Below are 7,323 nucleotides of genomic sequence, written 5' to 3'. Positions count from 1 at the left end.
TATCCGGCCCGAGGGGAAGGAAGGACCGATACGGACGATGCACCGCAACAACCTGCGTCCCTGCCCAGCAGGATTATGGACTGAGTCTCAGGTGTGTCCTCGGGAAATTAATTCCCAGCCTAAACAGCCTGTATTCTTGTTGCCTTTTGCCCCTGAAGCTAGGTGGGACTCTCAGCCTACTCCAGTCATACCAGGCCTAGTGCCTGAGCCAGAGCAGTTTGGGGAACTAGAGCAGGTCCCAGCTCAGTTGGACCCTGAGCCTCAATTGGAGGTTGCAGCGTCGAAATGTTGGGGTGCCTCCACAAAGGTACCAGGTCTAAGGGGTAATCGGGACGACCACCATTATCAGGGGGGGGGAAATGTCGCCAGTAGGGATGGGATTTTTGTATGTCAAATGATGATGCATTATATTTACTGTGTGTATATGTATTTTAAGCAGAAGTGGGGACAAATGTGTGTTTCCATTCATAAAAGGGTTAGCCTGTCAGGTGGGCGGAGTATGTGTGTTGTCGCAGCTGGTGTGAATCAACTGGATAAGGGCAGCGTGATTGGCTGCTGCCTGCCCAGCCTTCCAGGGAGCTACGTGGATTGGCCGGTGGTTGGTTAAAGCGAGGAGTCGGGACATTTACCGGGAGGGCAGGGAGAACGGAAAAGGTGAAGCTACGAGGTGAACAGGGAACGGGAAGCAAGGCTCTGGACGGATCGACGAGGAAGCGACCGTGAGGCAAAGGTCCGCTGTGGAAGTTCTGCTGCACTGCGATTTCCTGTACGGCTGCAAGCCGCTGATCGACGGGTCGGTTGAAGGCAGAATTGCAACACTCCCAAGTTCCTGTCTATTGCAACGCACTCAAGTTCCTGTTATTGCAACGCACTCAAGTTCCTGTTATTGCAACGTCTTCAAGTTCCTGTCTTTCACACCATGCGCTTGTTCCTATCAGGGCCAGTGCGCATCTGAGTCGGACGCGCATCTGAGTCGGACGCGCTCCGAACTATTGGGAGACGCATGCCAAGATTTTTGTATGTCAAATGATGATGCATTATATTTACTGTGTGTATATGTATTTTAAGCAGAAGTGGGGACAAATGTGTGTTTCCATTCATAAAAGGGTTAGCCTGTCAGGTGGGCGGAGTATGTGTGTTGTCGCAGCTGGTGTGAATCAACTGGATAAGGGGAGCGTGATTGGCTGCTGCCTGCCCAGCCTTCCAGGGAGCTACGTGGATTGGCCGGTGGTTGGTTAAAGCGAGGAGTCGGGACATTTACCGGGAGGGCCGGGAGAACAGAAAAGGTGAAGCTACGAGGTGAACAGGGAACGGGAAGCAAGGCTCTGGACGGATCGACGAGGAAGCGACCGTGAGGCGAAGGTCCGCTGTGGAAGTTCTGCTGCACTGCGATTTGCTGTACGGCTGCAAGCCGCTGATCGACGGGTCGGTTGAAGGCAGAATTGCAACGCTCCCAAGTTCCTGTCTATTGCAACGCACTCAAGTTCCTGTCTATTGCAATGCACTCAAGTTCCTGTTCATTGCAACGTATTCAAGTTCCTGTCTTTCACACCATGCGCTTGTTCCTATCAGGGCCAGTGCGCATCTGAGTCGGACGCGCTCCGAACTATTGGGAGACGCATGCCAAGTCTCCGACTGCTGTCTTCCGACCAGATTCCGGGGTCGCTCAGTATTGAAACCCGCTGCTCTTAAGGAAGGGTGAGAGAAATGACTTTTAACTCCTCTCGGTCTGAGGTGGTTAAATGAACAAGGAGAGTATGGAGTGCAAACAGTGCCACTCGTTGTCATTTGCCCACCAGTGCCAGTGACTGTTCCATTTTACTCCTTAGCGGCCAGTGAGTGGGAGAGCATGTTCATTGTGTGATGTGTGTAGTGATTTCTTTAAATAGACGTGTCATGTGTGTAGTGACTAGGGTTGGGTATCGTTTGAATTTCCACGATTCCGATTCCGATTCTACTTTTCGATTCCGGTTCTTAACGGTTCTCGATTCCGATTCTTTGAGGGGCAGGGTAAAAAAATGATACATGCTTCTTCCACCAACAAAATTACATTTATTCGAGAAACTTTTACACAGGTTAGTTTAAAGTAATATTCACATTAATCAGTCTGTTTATATTCACTGCTATGTAACTTTAACCTGAGAACCACTGAAGCTACAACAGTGCAACAGTCCAACTTTTAAAAACAGTTCTTGTTGAGAAAAACAAGCATATCTGCCTTCTCAGGCATACCGGGAAGAAATGTTTGAACATTTTGAAGTAAAATGCTTCAATCTGGTGCACACGCAGAATTACTAGAGACTAGATCTAGGGGGTACAACTCTAAACACCCATATGAAAAAGATCGGTTTACATTTTAATAATTAAATAACAAATAGCCTACATGTAACGCATTTTATTTTTGTTGTTCATTCATATCTTATTTTACTATTTTATTTATGCATATTTTTGTATCTCTCCAGTTTAAAACGATATGTCTGGTTTACTGTCCTATAGTATACATTGGAATGATTTGAAACCTGTTTTATCCCAATAATTATAAAAGAGTGCCTTGGAAATATGTGTTTACATAAATTGTGATCAAAACGTTTGAGACCCACTGAGATAACTTAGACTAAAGTGAACTATCTAAACACTCAGAGTCCTTTACCTCACTGAGCTGAAGTTATCAGCCTCTCAGTCTGACTGGAGAGGACTCTCCCTCCACATCATTGTAGAAACATCTTCTTCTTCCGTTAGAGCAGCTAGCACCAAATGCTAATAACAACAGCACCGGTTCCAGTGCACCCTCCCTTTCTCCCTCGCTCACGCGCACTTTGGCTGTGAGCTGCGGTTGCCAGATAAGCCAACATCCCCCATTTTCATCACTTGCAGCGCCCATCGTACAGGGCAAATGAAAAGTGTAACCGGGATGAAAAGGGTGTTATATTTACTTAATTATGAATGTTGTTACATCAAGGCCGAAAATTAGGATGAGCACCAACGGTCAAAACATTTATTTTTTTCTCCCAGAGCTGTCAGAGCAGCGCCTCCACAGATCTGGCGCCCTAGGCGAACATTTATAATGCCAGTGCGACGGGCCGGCCCTGGTCTCAGGTTACACTGTAGGAAATGTAGATACAACCAGTGCTGGAATTGGGCCGGTACTCACCGGTACGCAGTACCGGCACTTCTGGTTCTGACCCATGGAGTACCGGCACTTCTTGCTCAGTACCGGCATGCTGGCGGTACTCCAGTACTCATGCACCGTGCCAGTACTCAACACTCTCCCGCCGTTCTTATTATACATCCATATATATATATATACAGCCGCCCGGTACTCAGTAGATGCGTCATGAGGTGCCGAACGGACATTCTCATCGCTCTAACCCAGTGGTTCTCAAACTTTTTCTGTCATTCCCCACTTTGAACAGGTGGGCCTTTTCAAGCCCCACCTGTTCCTCATCGCTCCGATAAAATGGTAGGCCAAGCTTAAAATTGTCAAATGTATCGTTCTATAACAGGGGTCTCCAACGCTGTTTGGGTCTGTGGGACCCGTTTGCAGTGTTTACTAAAATAAAATGTATGCAATTTAATTATTTTAACCTGCTTTATTTGGTGGTGGACGTCACATCCTCGAGGGTCCGGGGGCATGCACCCCCAGGAAGATTTTCTTTAGATGTTGAAGTTGAATGCATCAATCTGGTGCACTTTGAGCTAGGGCTGCTCAATTAAATCGTATTTTAATCGCAATTACGATTTTGGCTTGCAACGATTATGAAAACAACATAATCTAAATAAAACGATTTTATTTATTTTTTAAATAGGTTTTTCAGTTGAATTATACTTAAAGTTCAGGGTAATCAACTGTTAAAAACATACTTTTCAAATTATTTTCTTCAATACATTGATGTTTTTCAAAGTAAATGGTTAATCGTTTTTAATAATCGTGATATCAATTATTGACCCAAATAATCGAGATTATGATTTTTGCCATAATCGAGCAGCCCTACTTTGAGCCCAACATGAATTTATGGATACAGCTCTCAACACTCAGATGAAAGGGAGCTGTATACTTTTCAATAATCCAAACATCTTTAGAATATGATCACAACAAATCATTTAAACTTGTTTATTCTTATGTTACCTAGTTAGCATTCTTTCTTTTTATTTATGCATATTTGACTAATCACTCCCCTTTTAAACTTTTTACTGTCCTATAGTACACATTGGAATGATTTCTTACTTTATTTTGTACAACTTTATTAAATAGATAAAGGTGTGCTCTCTCTCTTGCTCTCTCGCTCTCTCGCTCCACATTGCTTTTCTTCCCGACTGCAACGCTGTTGTGTGTGTCTGTGAGAGCGTTTCACACGTGTGTATGAGAGATTTTTACCAGTGGCGAGCCTGTCTCTGAGGGCCTACGATATTCTACAAAATAATATTTAAAAACATTAAAACAAATTATATGTTTCTTTATATATTTTTTTTAAATATGTTTTTAGTAATATTTGTCAATAGTTTTACCAAAAATAACTTGATTAAATTGTATTTAAAATAACATTTCCAAAGAAATAAATCCTTTGAATCTGCCTATTCAGTTTCTGTTTGAATGTGAAGGGTTAAATGAAAGAAGCTCATCTCTGCGAGGTGAAGACAGGAGCTGATTGGACGTCCAGCTATGAATTCACAGAGGGCCAGCTATAGTAACTGAACGAGAGTAATGTCAAATGACAGTACAATTGACCAATCATATCTTCCCTCTAAATGGGTGGGCTTTATTATCGCGGACTTTATGACAAGTTCCGCCCGCTGTGAAACGTTTCTTGTTTCCATAGCAACAACAACTGTCAACAGCGTAAACTTGCCTTCAAAATAAAAGCATGCCAAATTACACTTAAGACATACAACTGCAACGAAAGTAACAAACACAATGCAATATCCTTTTCAATTTCAAAGAACACAAATTGGGTTATCTACAGGTGTTGTTTTGTGTGGTAGAGGGTCGCTTTTCATTGATACGTTTTGCACCCCGGGCTGTCCGTTGTTTTGATATCCCACCAGTGTATAAATAATAAATAAATGTGAAAAAAAAATTGAATTATTTTTTTTTTTAAATATTTTTTTTTTTGTTCGCGACCCACCTATCACATCTCTGCGCCCCACGCCCCACACTTTGAGAAACGCTGCTCTAACCGCTGGAGTTTCACAGCGGCTGTCAGCTGTTTACTCCTGTCATTCAAACAGAACGTGCTGGAGAGGGGGCGGGGCTTATCTTCTCCATGTAAATACTGTGGTGGAAACGACTATGTCAAAATTAACCTATTTGACCGTGATTTAATAGTAATACACGTTTCAAAATAATAATAATAATAATAATAATAATAATAATAATAATGCCGAAGTAACAACATACTGAAAACTGTTAGTAAAACCATGTTTTAATGCTTTACAATTTACATACCTAGATGCACGTGTGTTGTGTTTATGCAGTGCAACTCCCACCCAGTGGGTGGCTATGTAGAGTGATAGAACAGAGCAGGCACGCCCCCGAGAGAAGGAAAGCAAGTCACGTCACAAATTAGCATTTCTAAAATGTTAGCGTGGATTAATAAAAGTGCAAAAAGACAGCGGTTGTCGCCGGAAGAAACTTCAAATACAGAGAATGCTGTGCCTGTGTTGGAAATTGTGTCTGATGGGGAGCTTTCTTTGGTTGATCCTCCTGCTCCAAGTTCTAGTGCATTAGCATTAGCACTAGCTCCGCCGCCTCCTCCAGAGCCTCTAACGTTAGCTGCTGCTGGCGCAACTGCCACCACCAACACCGGGCAAAGCGATGCACCTGACTGCTGGACAACGGACCAGGTGCAATATTTTTGCAAGACCAATGCATGGCTCCTTCTTAAAGATAAGAAGCTAGGATGTCGGATATGCAGAGATGTCAAATCTTTGGGAATACACACTGGACAAGGACTGAAACTGTCAACTGAATGGGGTGAGTGTGCAGTGTCTCATTTCGGTGTTGACAAGGGCAAACAACAAGCTAGCCTGAGAAAAAAAATCAAAGAACATAAAGAATCACAAGCCCATGTAAAAGCTGCTGACATCCTTACATCTGCTTCACGTGAAACTATTCAACATCAAGTGCAGTCTATGCATAAATCTGAATTAGACACCACTATCAGAGTTTTTCGAACGGCATATTCACAGACATGCCAATTGATTTGAATGTACAGAAACTGAATGGGCTGAACGTGGGCAGGGTTTTGCACTCCAATAAAACCTGTGGCGAAATCATCGACCACATAGCTCATGAGCTGAAGAAAAAAATGGCAAAAGACATTACAGAAAACCAAAGAAAACTCTGTGTTTTGGTCGATGAATCTACCACTATTAGTGGTAAAACGGTGCTTGTTGTGTGTCTACGCTCAGCATTAGCTGATGCTGAGCCCGAAACGTTTTTTTGGGAGCTGATCGAGTTGGATGGAACAACGGCTGATGACATCACAAAGGCGTTAATGGAGTGTCTTGGAAGACATTTTAACGAGGACTTTTTAGGTCAGTGTTTCGTTTCTTTTGCATGTGATGGGGCTTCAGTCATGCTAGGGAAGAGAACAGGCGTTGCTACCCAGTTGTGTAGTAAATTCCCAAGCCTGTTTTTGTGGCACTGCTCCAATCATCGTCTAGAGCTGGCAGTTGGGGATGTGGTCAAGGAGGTCTCAGGGCTCAATCATTTCCAGATCTTTTTTGACAAACTCTATTCCTTGTTCCATGCCTCCCCCAAAAATAAGAGGCAGTTAGCGCAGTGTGCGCAAGCAGTCGGACAGCGTCTCCTGGTGATAGGGCGTGTTTTGTCCATCCGCTGGGTGGCTTCAAGTGAAAGGAGCGTCAGAGCAGTCTGGGAAAACTACCGAGTGCTTCATGATCACTTCACAAATGCTGCAAACGACACGAGCAGGGATTCCAGAGACAGAGCAAAGTACAAGGGCCTGGATGATGTGCTCACATCTGCAACGTTTGTCAGCAATCTGGGACTGATGTACGATGCGCTCACAGAGCTCAGCGACCTCTCTCGGCAACTCCAAAAAAGAGAGATGACACTGCCTACAGCAGATAGGCTCTTAACTCGAGAAATACGAGTTTTTGAATCCATGGTCACCATGCCTGGCCCACACATGACTACAGTTCATCATAACAATCCAGAACGCGCGGTGCTGTTACGTGTACGCAAATTGACGTGCTTGATGTGAACGAGCCTTTTGGGGTGCGTGGTTAAAGTTGTGCATGCTCTTTGAGCGCACATACGGGTACTTCTCAGGCATGCTGGGTAATCTGTGACGTTTCACT

This window comes from Pseudochaenichthys georgianus, chromosome 6, assembly GCF_902827115.2.
Source record: "Pseudochaenichthys georgianus chromosome 6, fPseGeo1.2, whole genome shotgun sequence".
In the NCBI taxonomy this organism is placed as follows: Eukaryota; Metazoa; Chordata; class Actinopteri; order Perciformes; family Channichthyidae; genus Pseudochaenichthys; species Pseudochaenichthys georgianus.
The sequence above is the reverse complement of the archived record's forward strand: the minus strand, read 5'-3'. Positions refer to the sequence as shown.